This window comes from Gymnoscopelus microlampas (genome assembly GCF_963454915.1).
Source record: "Gymnoscopelus microlampas genome assembly, chromosome: 15".
Taxonomy (NCBI): domain Eukaryota; kingdom Metazoa; phylum Chordata; class Actinopteri; order Myctophiformes; family Myctophidae; genus Gymnoscopelus; species Gymnoscopelus microlampas.
This window is the reverse complement of record NC_139952.1, coordinates 6,243,226-6,259,486: the sequence shown is the minus strand read 5'-3', so window position 1 is coordinate 6,259,486 and position 16,261 is coordinate 6,243,226.

Here is a 16,261-nt window from a genome sequence, read left to right as displayed (position 1 = left end):
ACACACACACAGTATGTGTAAACACATTTCAGTATCAATTGATAATATTCCAAATAATATTCCAGCCCAAAATTATTTTTCAGTTTTATTATTTACTATTGCACATATCAAAACACAATATTGAGCAATAAAGAATTCTGAAAAAAGTTCCAATTAACTAAAACAAATTCCAAGAGTCCTCTGCTTCCTTGTATCCGACATATTCTCCATTTGCTGATGGATAAATCACTCGAATGGCTTTCACCACACATGAGGGGAGAGGTCTCCTGTTTCCTAGACCAAGCGTTCTTCCTTGGAGGACCCATTCCAACACCATCCTGTACCCAACCAGCCTGTATTGCCTGAAACACAAAATGAAATCTTTAGTGTGTGCATACTGTTTATGTAAAGTGGAACATTTTACTCATATTGATGTTTTTCTGTAGCTCTGATTTACTGTACATTAGGAAAAGTTTTCTATTGATGTAGAACATTGGTTCTCAAAGTGGGGTTCGGGGACCCCCAGGGGTACTTGAGGGGGTTCCAGGGGGTACCCAGCAAAATTTGTAAATATAGCATCAGAATAATTATTTTATACTTTGGCTATTCAAAAATAGTAGATCTACAAGCTGCTATTTGTTGAAAAATCTTGAACATTTGTGCAAATCTTTGAATATATATATTTTAAAGCGAACATTTGTAACTCAAATCTTTGCTCCTGGGGGTCCCTGGAACAAAATATTTTTAGATGGGGGTCAAATACATATCATTTTGGGGGTCCTTGTCATGAAAAAGTTTGAGAACCACTGATGTAGAATGACTGAAGTATTGCAATTGACATTTAGAGGCATAATTTATGAGATAACTTACTCGACTGACAACTGGCCATCAGGTCCAGCAGGCTTGGGACGCTCTTTCCAGTTTATTTTAGGAATATGGAAAACGGCTTTCAACACACCAGTGTTCAGAAGATAAGGGAATTCTGGGTGGTTGATGATGCAGCAGCAAGAACTAGCAGATGCAGATGCGCTGCCTTCCTCTGACACCGGGAGAGATGTGCTGGCCAGCCTGGCCTCCTCTGACATCGAGAGAGCTTGCATCTGTGGAAACAGTGGCATGGCCAGATCCCATTCACCACAGCAGTAGCTTTCCAGCTCTGTGGGCATTTGCTGGCATTTAGTACACGTACACCACCAGGTATCATTCTCTCGCACTCTCGTTGCAGCTGTTGGCGCGGCTTCTCTCGACCTCCTCTCTCTCTCAGCCCGTTCTACATCCATCTGATGAAGTTCTTCATCTGTATATTCAGGTTCATACAGATATCCCATGGGACGTGCAGTAAAAGCAGCATCTTCATCACTTTCATCGTAGTCTGAACTATCTGACATGTTGAAATCACTCCGTGTTGAAATAAACCGTGATCGTGAAAGTTTGAAACAGCAGCCCAGAGTGATCAACACAGTGTTGCCATGTCTGGTTACTATAAGCGGCTTGCTTTGCTATGAAGTATTTCTATGAAGACACGTTGTGAGCTTGTAGATCGGCTATTTGCAATATATATATATAATATATATGTATTGCAAATAGCCGATCTACAAGCTCACAACGTGTGTATACGATGTGTATACAGGTCGCTTGTTATCATTAGTCTCTTGTTTTGGGCTTGTTTTCATAGATATTTCTATCGCAATCTGGCAACACTGCCAAACAGGAAACAGCTGATCGGCGGACTGTAGAGCACCTAGCTTCAGGAGAGTAGCCTGCCGCCGCGGCGCAGTGATATGACACAAAAAATAGTACCATGTGACAGAGGGGTCAAAGTTGAACCAAACCTGCGCTATATTGTTAAAATATGACAACAATACAAATGACGCTATTTTTTTGGATGGATTTATTTTGAATTAGCGGCCCCCGCCAAACCATGGAACTACTTCATATTCACCAGATCCCGACCAGATCTCTGACCATGGGACTCAGGCAAATAATTAATACCTTTTCTACCGCTACATTAATGGTAAGTATTTCTTACAAAAAATACTCAAAAAATCCGAACTATCCCTTTAAGTACAATTTTGAAGTACTTTTACTGTACTGGTATTTCCAACTGTCTATACTTTTACTTCTACTCTACTACATCTCAGAGGCAACTATTGTACTCCATTCCACTACAAATCTTTGAAAACTTTAGTTCAGATATAAATGATTACATTATAAAACATACATTAACCACTTTACTTATACCTAGGCTATTTGAAAATATCAGATCTACAAGCAAACAACGCGTCGGGGGGGGGGGGGGTATTATGTCTTTCCACAGTCCGGAATTGACCGAATGGTAAATATTTTGGCTAATATTTGACCGTGTTCCATTTCATCACTAACAGCATGACAGCAACAAACAGAGTGTGTGTGTGTGTGTGCGTGTGTGCGTGTGTGTGTGTGTGTGTGTGTGTGTGTGTGTGTGTGTGTGTGTGTCTATAGACATGATTGTCCCCCTGAACCAACCAATAAGTGTAGCTGTAAACATATCGCCTTACGCCAGCTTCCAATCAGAACAAGACAACCTAGCAGGAACAATGTATAAATGGAGCTGATTGACACAGTTAGAGTCATTAGTCCACAATGACGGGTGGTCCAGCTTTGCTTGTCGTACTGTTGTGTGTGTGTGAGGCGGTGGGGGCTCAGGAGACCCCCTCACTGAGCGATGTTTGGAGGGAGGTCAGACTACTGAGAGGAGACAACGAAGGTTGGTTTAAAACTCTTCATGTTTCTCTGTGACATTCATTCATTCATTCATTCATTCATTCATTCATTCATTCATTCATTCATTCATTCATTCATTTATTCATTTTCTCTCCTCAGTAATGGCTGCCAAGTTGAGTGCCAGCCAGAAGCAGGTTGAAGTCCTCCAAACCAGACTGGGTACCGGTGAAGACCAGTGGTCAGTCACAGCACCTCACACTAAGTTCAAACTTATCTTAGTTAGACTCACACTAAGTTCAAACCTATCTTAGTTAGACTCACACTAAGTTCAAACCTATCTTAATTAGACTCACACTAAGTTCAAACCTATCTTAGTTAGACTCACACTGAGTTCAAACTTATCCTACTCGGCAGATTAATTTAGCCAGTAAACCTGGATATGTTTATCCATGACTGGGTTTCATGAAAGCAATGCCACATTAGTTACCATGTATATTACCAGTAGTATATTAATATTACATATTACTTTTTAGTTACTTAAAAGAAAAAAGCTAAAATTGAACAATTAAATAATCAAGATTTTGTATTATTATTATTAGCCCACAAATTATTTTTGGGACACAGAGATGGGCAAACATTTCAATTATAAGATTATAAATTACATTAATGAATCAATGTATTTACTTAAATTAATCAATTCATACAGAGACATTACCTTCTATAATGTAGCCTATAATGACATGACAAAACACAAGCCAAAACACAAAGTCCACAAAACAAGGACTGCATGAGCAGCATAGAATGCAAATGAAAGTGCTTGTAGATCTGCTATTTTCAAATGGCTGAAATGTAAGGTTATGGATGATTTTATTTGAATATAGTACAAGAATAACTATCTGTGAAATATAAGCCATTTATTTCACAAAATAATGTGTTGGCAAATAACCAATATTTGTACAAAGTTATACTGGTCTCAATATGTCACTTTCAGCCCTGATCTTCACTGACTGAAGTGGGGGTCACATGAATCACATTAGATTCACAGATTAGAGATTTTATGTAAGTTATTTTCATTCAAATTAAATGTGATAAAAAAATCACCTTCACTTTGGTGGGTAACGCACAAAGTAACGTAGTAACGTAGTGTCATTTTAATAATATATTACAGCTTCTCCTTGTAGTTATGCGTTATATTACTCGTTACCGCAATTCGGTAATATATTACATAACAGCGTTACGTTACTAACGCACGTTACCCAACACTGGCGGTGAAGTTAGCCTGGTCCAGAGTCAGACCAGGTCCTGGTCCAGACCAGGCTAACTGCCAGGTTTAACTAATCCTATTGCCTTTACTACTGTTCATTAAACAGTCAATCTGATCACAAACCAATGAGTTTTTCCACACTCATTCAATTCTTATGCGAAAATCCAAGATCTACAAGCCCGAAAAATAACCTTGGCTTTTGGCCCCCCGGTGACCCCCGTGGACCCCCGCCCGCCAAAAGGCAATTCGAGTGTGTAAACAACATCTGAAGAGAATTGAGCTCCTGACCCCTGGGTAGTTGAGTATAGTATCATTTTTAGCGGTGCCAACCGCTCTACACATGGCTTTGACTCGGTGTCTGTGTGTCTGTGTGTCTGTCTGTGTGTCTGTGTGTCCGTATGAGCCCGGGATGAGCACGGCAAAGAAGCAACACATACACACACACACACACACACACACGGACTTGGAGATTGCCTATGCCATCTCTCCTCTCATTTGCCATACGTGCCACCGGTTATCAAAGAGGGGTCCAGGGACCCCCAGGGACGTCCGCCCGTATGAGCACGGGATGAGCACGGGATTTTAAACAGCTATAAATCCACTTTGAAGCATGCCACCAAGTCCAAATTTGGTATGTGGACTTAGACCACCAATACGGGCCGAGCATGAATTGCTCAAGCCCTGCCCCCTCTGTCTTCCCATTGGCTGGCCTTTAAACAGCCATAACTCAAGTTCGCAGCATGCTACGGAGTACAAATTTTGTACATGGACTAAAACCACCAATAGGGACAAACTGTAATTATTTAAGCCCCGCCCCCTCTGTCTGCCCATTGGCTGGGCTTTAAACAGCCATTATTCCAGTTTGCAGCATGCTACCAAGTACAAATTTGGTAAGTGGACTCAGACCACCAATAGGGACGAACTGAAATGAGTTAAGCCCCGCCCCAAAGGCACCGCTTCCTTTTCACAGGGTGTGATTTTTTGTTATTTAGCAAGCTGCTAGTAGTTATACACTAAGTGCTTTTCTATTAGTACTGTATTATTAGCTTGTGTGGTAGTTTGTAGTTTCTAGTAGTTTTTGTGTTTTTGTGCTAAAAGCAGTTGGCTATTGGCACCCTGGAGTAGAAGTAGTTTCACCCTGTATAGGCCACTTGATTGCCCTGTGAAGTGTCAGGTTTGACCAGCACAACTCAAGGGTTAAATAGCCAGGTTGAGTGTGTTCTTGTTCAGTGTGTAAACAACATCTGAAGAGAATTGAGCTCCTGACCCCTGGGTAGTTGAGTATAGTATCATTTTTAGCAATTTAGCAAGCTGCTAGTAGTTGTACACTAAGTGCTTTTCTATTAGTACTGTATTATTAGCTTGTGTGGTAGTCTGTAGTTTCTAGTAGTTTTTGTGTTTTTGTGCTATTGGCACCCTGGAGTAGAAGTAGTTTCACCCTGTATAGGCCACTTGATTGCCCTGTGAAGTGTCTGGTTTGTCTGGTACGAACTCTTGTTTTATTTTTGTATTGTTTTATTGGATCTTGTTTAGTCGATACACTTATTTGTTCTAGCTCGTGCTCATTTGATTTTGCCATTTTTGTCTCATCTGTTTAAGAAAGTAGGTAGCTGATATATTGCACTTTTACCTTAGCGCTAGGTATACTCTTGGTTGCTTGTTTTTGCAGGAAATGCACTTAAAACTTCTGGTGATTAGTAGTTTTCGTTCCCTACCTATGTTGAATACACTTATTGTAAGTCGCTTTGGATAAAAGCGTCTGCTAAATGAATGACAATTTTACACCGAGGTGCCCAAATGTCCCTATTGTGTCCACCTATGAACTTGCACTAATAATGACTTAATTTGATTTTTTTAAATCATATAAATATAATATATAAATATAATAGCCTATAGTGCCCTGCCCTGGCGGAGATCTGCCCTGTTGCGCAGCGGGTGAAGTCTATTAACTTAACGAGGAGCTGCGCTCAAAACGCACTCAAACAATGTCAAACTCTAGCTGCTGAAATAAACGTTCCATTTGTATCATTATTGACAAGAGAATTTGCAAAAGGATATGTATTTATTGTCCATCAGAGCGCCGGTGAGGTCACAGCTTTTCTCTACTTTTGTAGGATATTGATTTGATAGCCTAAACTTGTCATTTTGCAGTTATTAATTTATATTAGGCTACTTGCTGGATATTATAAGACTCCATTTTGGGATGTTGGCTGTATGTTGTCTATTAATCTATATTTTGTTGTTGATCAAATGTGGGGTTTTGTAGTGTGATTTTGATGTGCACATGCATGCGCTGCCAGCACTGACAATCAATGAGACAGACAGCTGTTGTGCAGTTCACTTGATCTACTGGGTAGTTCTAGTAAAATGGTAGTTTGAACGTTCTAAAATGCAAGTGTAGGTAGGGTAGGCTACATTAATGATGATAGAAAAATCGGACCACATCGGTCTAATTCTCTCTCTCTCTCTCCCCCCCTCCCCCCCTCCCTCCCTCCCTCCCTCTCTCTCTCTCGCACGCGCTCTCTCTTGCTCTGAGTGCTCTCTCTCTCTTCAGCTCTCCGGTCTGTCCTCTCTCTCTATCAAAAGCATTGCTTGGCTTGTGCGCATTTTAAACTGGAATATAGGCTCGATCAAACCTACCTAGGCTACTGTTTATGCAGCGTTTCACTTGATGATGTTGAATCTGAACTAGTCAACTGGTGTCTACCATATTGACAGCAGAGGAAACAGTGAAATCAGCGTGTGCACTGTGCAGGGCAGGCATGGGGCATCACGGCCACTTGTGTTTTATTTTGTTCATTACTGTTGTTACATTCATTCAGTGCGTCCCATATTGGTTCACAACGGGACGATGGGACCCTGCCCTGGTCGGCAACGCGGCAAGTAACTTGCCTAATTATAATAGTAATTCCTCCACGCTGTAGATAGGGCTTTCTACTAATTAGTATTCATTTCTAACAAGAAAAAAAAAAAACGGGAAGCCCGGGAACCGAAGTTAATTCCCGGGATGGTAAAAAAGCCCGAATTCCCGGGATTCCCGCATCCCGGGAATCCCGGTGTTAAACACTACAGCACGGGTCTCCGCCAGGCCGGGTTGCCTACCCAGGGCCCACACACTTTGGAATGCAGTCATAGCCACTTGGAGTAGGATCAGAAAAAATAGACTCATACATCTTGATCACATCACCCCAGAGATAATGTTAATTGGATTCTGGATTCACCGTTAGGGAATGTTTTACAAATTGTCTTTTGACTCTTCTGCGAGTCAAAGACAACATCGGGTATGTAAACGAAAGAAATAGTCATTTCTTGGGTGAACTATTTCTTTAAGCAATAACTAAGGACTGAATTTACGTTTAGCTCATGCAACCATACACTGATCCAGAGCCTCCAGACCAGACTCAGTACCACTGAAGACCAGGTGGAGAACTCGACGAAAGAAATGAAAGGTAATTAGACCAGAATGGTGTTCAGTCAATGCATGTAAGAGATGACAGTGTTTAATGTCTTACAGCCTATATTAAGATTGCTTAGAGGGTCAACCGACGATGGACATCACAAATGTAACATGCAAGGCGCACCGTTTCTCTTAACCTGCCACAAACACTGTCCAGGAGTCTGCCATGACAATTGTCAAACAAACAAAATTTCACACATATGGGCCACTACATCAGCATTAAAGCAGTGTGAAAATCTAGTTACTTATAATTACTATGGTTGAGCTCAGACATCAGTACACGTCATGTACCCAGGACCCGAGCGTACCTGAGTGTTCATGCTGTAGGAAGCTCTTGTTGTCAGGAGGGCAAACCTTTTCCAAGCAACCTGGTAGGTACGGCCAGTCAGGTAGGAGGAGAACCACTTTATTTTTATGCCAAGGTCAGCAAGGGTGTCCAGGAGCATGCTGGTGGTTCACTGTGTCAAACGTGTCAACAGTTGTGTCAACTACTTACTAGCAGTTACAACTAGATACAAGCAGTTACGACAACTTACAAGCAGTTACAACTACTTACAAGCAGTTACAAGCATTTCCAAGAAGTCACAAACAGTTGCAACCAGTTACAGGCCAGAAACAATAACTTGAATGAAGTTACAGAGCAAATATAATAACCTGAATGAACAGAAAGAGCAGCTACTACAACCTTAGAGGTGCGTTCAGACCTGAATATTTTGTGAAGTCACGTGATGTGTTCAAACAAGATGGCTGCGTAAAGAGGACCGGCTCTCGCATCTAGTCACTATCCGCTATATTTCATAGTAGGGAACTCGAATTCGACTAAACTTTCTTGAAAAAAAGGTGCAGTGGGGCACAGCAATGTCAAAAAATACCAGAAATACTACTTATACGCCGAAACCAGGCTCAACCAGCACACGTGGTGGCGGCGCACCGGCTAGCGACGATGCTAATGCTAACACCGGCCACGCTCAGAGTAATCCGGCGTCTCGCGACCACGGGGAACCCGGCTCTGGCTCTCTCTCTGGTGAGGTGGCTAGGGAATTCGCCAAACTCACTGCTTTAATTCTGGCCAAATCCGAGGCTCATGATAAGAAACTGGAGGAGATAGGAGTAACAACACGGGCCACAGACAGCAAGATGGCGGACATGTCTAACCGCATATCACAGGTTGAGAACCGAGTGGACTTTTTGGACGAGGCGATTGGTGAGATGCGTGCGGTTCCCATCGCTGCTGTTGCGGAGGTCGAAGTCGAAGACATTCTACCGAGGGTTCTGAAGATAGACTTCCCGTCCGGCTTGGAGTTCCAGAGGGCCCATCGACTTGGAAAACTGCGTGGAGGGGATGGTTCCGAACAGGCCACGTCGTCGAGAACCATCATCGCCAGATTCCTGAGGTTCCAGGATCGGAACCGGGTCGCCGAAGCAGCGCGCAAGATGGGGAACGTCACTTGGGAGGGCCACCGCATAATGGTCTTTTCCGACTACTCGAAGATGGTCAACGAACGGCGTGGGCAGTTTAAAGAATGCAAGCGGGTTCTGCACGAGAAAAACATTAGCTTTTCCCTGAATTACCCTGCGGTTCTGGTCGTTCGCTCGACGGAGGGCGAACGCCGGTTCGAAGACGCCACAGCCGCCTTGGCCTACGTACATTCTCTCGGGTAATGTTGTACCTTCACTTCACTTGATTATGGTTAGCCGTGTGTATTCTACTTTCATTTTTTGTTACTCTTAAAACCTGGACTGAGTCTGTTTTGTTTCAGTTTTTGCCTCATTTGTACTCAAACAACTAGGTTAGGGGTTATTTGAAGAGCTTGTATTTTATTTAATTTGTTGTCTTGCTCTTAAGCCTGGATTGAATCGGTTCTGATTTAATTTTGCTCCGCAGTACCCAAAGTAACTAGGTTACGTTTTATTTTAAATTACTATTTTTGTATCTATGTAAGTGTATTATTCTTAAAACCTGGACTGAGTTTGTTAGTTTTGTTTCAGTTTATGCTTTATGGTACTCAAAGTAACTAGGTTATGTAGTACTTGGGGCGTTTGTATTTTACTTAGTTTTTTGCTCCTAAACCTGGACTGAGTCTGTTCTGTTTTAAGCTTACTTCACTGTGCCCAAAATAACTAGGTTACGGTTTATTTAAATAATTGTGTTTTTTATTTATAAGGTAGTCATTTGTACTTATTTCATGGCGAAACCAGAAAGTTGCCGTAACGAAGCCTGTTTTTGTTTTTTAAGAAAAAGCTTGTGGTAAGGCGAGTGATTTGTTTTATGTACCGATGTATAAGAAGTAAATCAGTATGGAGGAGCTCTGCTCATTGGGCAGTTTACTTTATCGATGTCTAGGACGTAGGATTATTCTTTTTTTTAACCCTCGCTGTGGAGTGAGACTCATAAGAATCAACCGTCGCCTCTTCTTTTTTCTTTTTTCCTCCTCTCTTTTTCCTCTCTCTTTCCTCTAACGTGCTGCTCTGACCGGAGTAAGCTGTGACGTCATGCGCTGTTTTGTGTGTGTGTGTGTGTGTGTGTGTGTGTGTGTGTGTGTGTGTGTGTGTGTGTGTGTGTGTGTGTGTGTGTGTGTGTGTGTGTGTGGGGTGGGGGGGGGGGGATACTGTCGGACAGGTCTGCTTAAACTGTGAATGCGAGTGGGGGGGCGTTATGGGTGATAAAGTGTGGATGTGTTAGTGGAGTTTGTTAGTGTGATTGTATGAAAGGGAGATAAATGCATACTAGTTTCTGGGTATGTGTAGTGGAGGTGCTAAGCAACATTTGACTTCAAGTCATGATGCAAAGGTCCCCTTTGGTATGGAAGTACCTTAGGGCCATAGGAAAATAATTATCCAAAGAGACGAGTTAGATCACCCTTCTTTTTTTTTTAATAGGCGTTTTTAAAAATGGCCGCCGACAATTAACCACTATTACACCAGACCCCATATCTTTGCTTCTGTTAGAGCTATAATAATAATATTGGTGTCAAAGTGTACATTTTTGGGGTCAAGGAATTCAATTAAATAGGTTTCAATGCAAAAAAACGAATACTTCATTAATTGCCATGACAGCGGGGGGTAAAATATGCAAATTTCATTAAAAAAATACGTTTTAACAGGGTAACTTAACCCCTCCCCCTCTAAAACTTGTATTTACTTGTCCCTTTGTCATGGAAGTACCTTAGGGCCATAGGAAAAACAATATCCAAAGAGACAAGTTAGATCACCCTTCTTTTTTTTTTTATAGGCGTTTTTAAAAATGGCCGCCGACAATTAACCACTATTACACCAGACCCCATATCTTTGCTTCTGTTAGAGCTATAATAATAATATTGGTGTCAAAGTGTACATTTTTGGGGTCAAGGAATTCAATTAAATAGGTTTCAATGCAAAAAAACGAATACTTCATTAATTGCCATGACAGCGGGGGGTAAAATATGCAAACTTCATTAAAAAAACACGTTTTAACAGGGTAACTTAACCCCTCCCCTTCTAAAACTTGTATTTACTTTTCCCTTTGTCATGGAAGTACCTTAGGGCCATAGGAAAAAAATATCCAAAGAGACAAGTTTGATCACCCTTCATTTTCTTTATATAGGCGTTTTTAAAAAAAAGGCTGCCGACAATTAACCACTATTATACCAGACCCCATATCTTTGCTTCTGTTAGACATATAGTAATAATATTGGTGTCAAATTGTAAATTTTTGGGGTTGAGGAATTCAATTAAATAGGTTTCAATATAAAATACCCAATGCTTTACTAATTGCCATGACAGCAGGGGGTAAAATATGTAAATTTCATTTGAAGAATACGTTTTAACAGGGTAACTTACCCCCCCTCCTCTAAAACTTTGATTTACTTTTCCCTTTGGTATAGAAGTACCTTAGAGCACTAAGAAATAAATGATCCAAAGAGACAAATAAGATCACTCTTCATTTCTGAAATATATGTGTTTTTAAAAATGGCCGCCACCATTTGAAGTGATACAGCAGAACCCATATTTACTTCTGTAAAAGCTATAATGATAAACATTTTTAGGGTCAAGGAATCCAATTAATTAGGTTTCAAGGCAAAACAAATCCCCAATAATTTTCTTACTACCATGACAATGGGGTTGTTGTGGTAATTTGAGTCTTGCACTTGCAAATAACCAGTTCTGGCAAGTCCCTTGAAATAATTGAAATTGAAGCCATTCATCAAAGGGCAAAAGGAAGAGGGGGCTCGACTCATCATTTACAGCCTTTTCCAAATATCGCTCATAAGCCTTCATCACAAGTACAGAGCAGCTACAGACACCTGATGCATGTACCAGGTTCTGCAGATGTGGTCAACACCAATGAAAGACTGAGCTTTGCCACTAGTTGAATTACCACTATTGGTGAGAGCTGTAGTCCATCCACTGCCTTTCATCCAGCCAGTCTCCAGACACACTCCAGAGCATCTTTTTTGGCAAGTGTGAATAGGGGTTGATCAGCTAACATGACTGGTGTCTGACCTGGATTTAGGTAGTTGATTGCTTGAAGGAGGACATTCATTGCATGCCAAGCCAAGCCATAGTGGGACTGGTAGGAGACTCTGTGAACAGTGGCAGTATGTATGATCTGGATGGGGGGGCTGAACAAGGCTCTGCAATGCTTGCATAATATGCACCCCATGAGATCCATTCTTCATCCTCAAGGTTGTCTTTCCCCACAAGGTGTCGGTGACTCTCTCCAACCACTGGGAGCCTTCTTCAAGTATGTTGTTGAGAGGACAAGAGGCTGGCTGAGGATGACTGTTTGTATTAAGGGCAGGAACATCAGTTTGGAGTGAAACATCCAGATCCATTGTTGTGTAGAAAGCTGGAAAGGATTGTACATGCTTCTTCCCCATCTTAGCTGGAACTAGGATGTTAGTGAGATTGGCTGTTTGTTGGTCATCTGACGGGAAGTGCTGCTGAATGCTTATGCATGTCCCGTGGAGGGCTGATTTTGCTGTTGTTGACGATGGGTTGAGGTCAATGTTGTCAAAACCACCATTAGTGAAGACACCCTTAACTGCCTGAGGTGGGACCACCACACCAATCTGCTCCCACTGATTGATCACTGTACTCAATGTTTTCAAGTGATCACATGATACACCATACCTCGCTTATGCATGGTATCCACCTGGTGTTTACTGCCAGTATGCAGGTGCAGATTCATTGCCAGATACAGTGAAGCTGTGGTTCCCTTTCTCTTATGTGACAACTAACACTACGGACATTTCTTGGATCTACATTTCACAGAGTTGTAAATGATTTGCTGCCCAATTGATGTAGCAACCTGGCACTTCTCTGGCTCAGGGGCTGGCTGGTCAATACCTTATCCATCCAGAAGCATCTTTAGGAACAATTGCAGCAGGGGAGGGATTGAATCAGGAGGCTGTGAAGGAACCTGTAAATTATTGTTTCATCGGAAGATATTCTTCCCGGAGGATTTTAGCTGCTCTGAAGATGATGGAGACATCAGTAAATGTGTTGCTTTTCATGCCAACAACAGCTTTCAGGTCATCATCAAACAACATAACAGGGACCAGCCATGATCTAGTCGCACAGATCTGATGTCAATATCCTCTCGAAGGCGCGTGGTGTTACATTTAATAATAATTGATTGACTCAAACAATTCATTGAGGACATGTGCTCTGATGACCTGTGTTGCCTTATTTTCTGTCGTGTCACAACGGCGGTTTCTGCTTTTCTATAGAGCCTAGTCAGGCATGCACGATGATGCACTGCCTCCATAGCTACCATGTCACCAGCAGCTGGTTTAGCTAACAGGCACTTGTCTCCCAGCACCTGAGCACATTATTTCACTTTTCGATCCAATCCCAGGGTGGAAGCCGTCCTTAGTTCCTTTCTGTTGCCAACTTCACCACAGAAGAAACACGGTGTGGTTTATTTACATGAGGATGATGATGAGCATGAGAGTATAGCCTGTGCAGTGAACTTGCCACCACCATTCATGCACTGTGTTTTTACTGGGCTCACAGACTCTTCATGTCTTCTTCTTGCTCTGTCCACTTTTTGATCAATAATGGCACAGTTAACCTAAAAAACATTCTGTATTCAATGAGAAAGTAATACAAACCTCAAATTGAACCTCAAAGTGTCTCAGATTTTCTGTCACCTCTGATTTAATCAAATTGTCGCAATCCCTTGTGCAGAATTTATGTTTTGTGGCAGCAACAGGTGTAACTCTCAGGTGATAGCAGTCAGACATATACACTTACAGTCAGACAGACACTAATCTCTCAAGACAGATTCAGAGCTCTGCAGCTGAATCTGTCGGGAGCTCCTGATACAACGTGTATAGTTAGGAATGTTAGGAATGTAAACAACAAAGAAGACACGTAGACCGGAAGTGGAGGGCTGAGGGCGGACCTAATGGCCACCATCCTGTTATCCACATTCTATTGGGAGGTCCCCCCCAGAGTAAAATCTTAAGGAAAAAAATAGCAGAGGGTGCTGTTTTTTCCTTTTTTTGACTGGGTTCCTAGATTGGACAGACACACATAGAGCATATGGCATGTGCATAAGAGGTTGTACTTCTTAAAGTTTTTTTTTATAGGGGGAAAATTTTAATGTCACTTATTTTGTTGATGAAATGTGCATATTTTACCCCCATTGTGAGGGTAATGAGAAAACTATTGGGTTTTTTAGTCTTGGAACCTATGTAATTGTATTCCTTGGCTCCAGAAATGTACACTTTGACACCAATATTATCATCAAGCCCTAACAGAAGCAAAGATATGGGCTATGCTGTATTGCTGTGAATGGTGGCGGCCATTTTTTAAAACACAAATACTTTAGAAATGACATCTTATCTAGTTTGTGTCTTTGGATAATTTATTTCCTATTCCCCTAAGGTACTTCCATGCCAAAGGGAAAACTAAATTAAAGTTTTAGAGGGGAAATAAATGGAAAGTTACCCGTTATTTACGTATTTTTCTAATACAATTTGGATATTTTACCCCTGTTTTCAATGGCAATAAGAAAATGATTTTTTTTTGCCTGGAAACCTATTGAATTGGATTATTTGACCCCAAAAATGTACACTTTGACACCAATAATATTATTATAGCTTTAACAGAAGCAAAGATATTGGTTCTGCTGTATTGCTGTAAATGGTGGCGGACATTTTTTAAAACGTGTATATTTCAGAAATGAAGGGTGATCTAACTCGTCTCTTTGGATAAATGTTTTCCTATGGCCCTAAGGTACTTCCATGCCAAAGGGGAAACTAAATTAAGGTTTTAGAGTGGGGAAAAATGGAAAGTTACCCTGTTAAAACAATATTTTCCAATTAAATTAGCATATTTTAGCCCTGTTTTCATGGCATTGAGAAAATGATTAAAAAAAATTGCCTTGAAACCTATTGAATTGGATTACTTGACCCCAAAAATTTACACTTTGACACCAATATTATTGTTATAGCTTTAACAGAAGCAAATATATTGTTTTTGCTGTATTGCTGTAAATGGTGGCGGCCATTTTTTAAAACATGTATATTTCAGAAATGAAGGGTGATCTAACTCGTCTCTTTGGATAAATGTTTTCCTATGGCCCTCAGGTACTTCCATACCAAAGGGGACCTTTGCATCATGAATTGAAGTCAACGGCATATTTTTGGGTCCTAACACCTCCACTAGTGTGTGAATGGGTATGTTTGCACAGGGTAATTAAAAAACGCCTCTCCCTTTTCTTTTTCTTTTTTTTGCTTTGCTTTTCCTCTCTCTCTTTCCTCTCCCGTGCTGCTATGACGGGAGTAAGCTGTTACGACATGCGCTGTTCTGACATGTCTGCTTAAACTGTGAATGCGAGTGGGGGGGGGGGGCCTTGTGTGTGATAAATGTGTGGATGTGTGAGTGCTTAGTATGATTGGATAGAAGATGGATGAATACTATAGTCTCAGAGTCGGTGTGTGAATGGGCATGGGTAATTAAAAACTGTTAGATACCTGATGTTTTTATTTTAGAAAGTTTTTATTTTACTGTGGATGCTTTTGTTTTTGTTTTCCTTTTCCTTATAGTCTTAAAATTCCTCTTTGTATTTTGTGTGTTGTGTGAATGAATGGAGAGCTTAATGTTAAATGATAAAACGTTTTTTGTTTCTAACGAATGTTTTTATACATTTCTGTATTTAATTATTTCAATACTGTTTTTTCAATTTATTTTCGGTATGGATGGATGTATATCTTATCATCAGGTTGTGTGGTCGGAGGAGGGGGGGGGGGGATGGGGTGACTGAGGGGGCTTGAGGACATTTCAACTGTTTTATTTTTATTTTATCTTCATATATGATCCCATGTCATTGCACTTTTTCCATTTTTTGGTATTGCTCGAAGGACAGACTTGAATAACTTAGAACCAGGTTTTTGATGTTTTTATTGGTACTGTTAATACCACTTGGTCCCTGTCAATACCACGGCTGCTGTGCTTACTGCACTGTTTACTAGAAGTTCCTTGCTATATTGTATACTTATATAACGGAGTTGGGGATATTTTGTCCCCACTCCGGCATACTGGATTGGGGTAGCGGATGGGGGGGTGGGTGTGGGCGGGCTCGGGTTTCTGCAGCCGTTAGTTAGAGGATCACGGACCAAGCTAAGGGTTGGGTAAGCGCCTGTTTTTTCAGGCGTTTTTTTGTTCTTCGTGTCTTTTATGTTTTTCGTTGTGGGGAATATATGTTTCACAGTGATGCTTTTATGTTTTTGTTTTGTGTGCACAGAGTAGGAAAGCTGCAGTTCGACCTGGGTGTTATCCAACAGACATCATGTCAGGTACTAACGCAGGGTTGAAGCTTATGAGCTGGAACGTCAGAGGTCTTAATGATGTGGTCAAGAGGAAGAAGG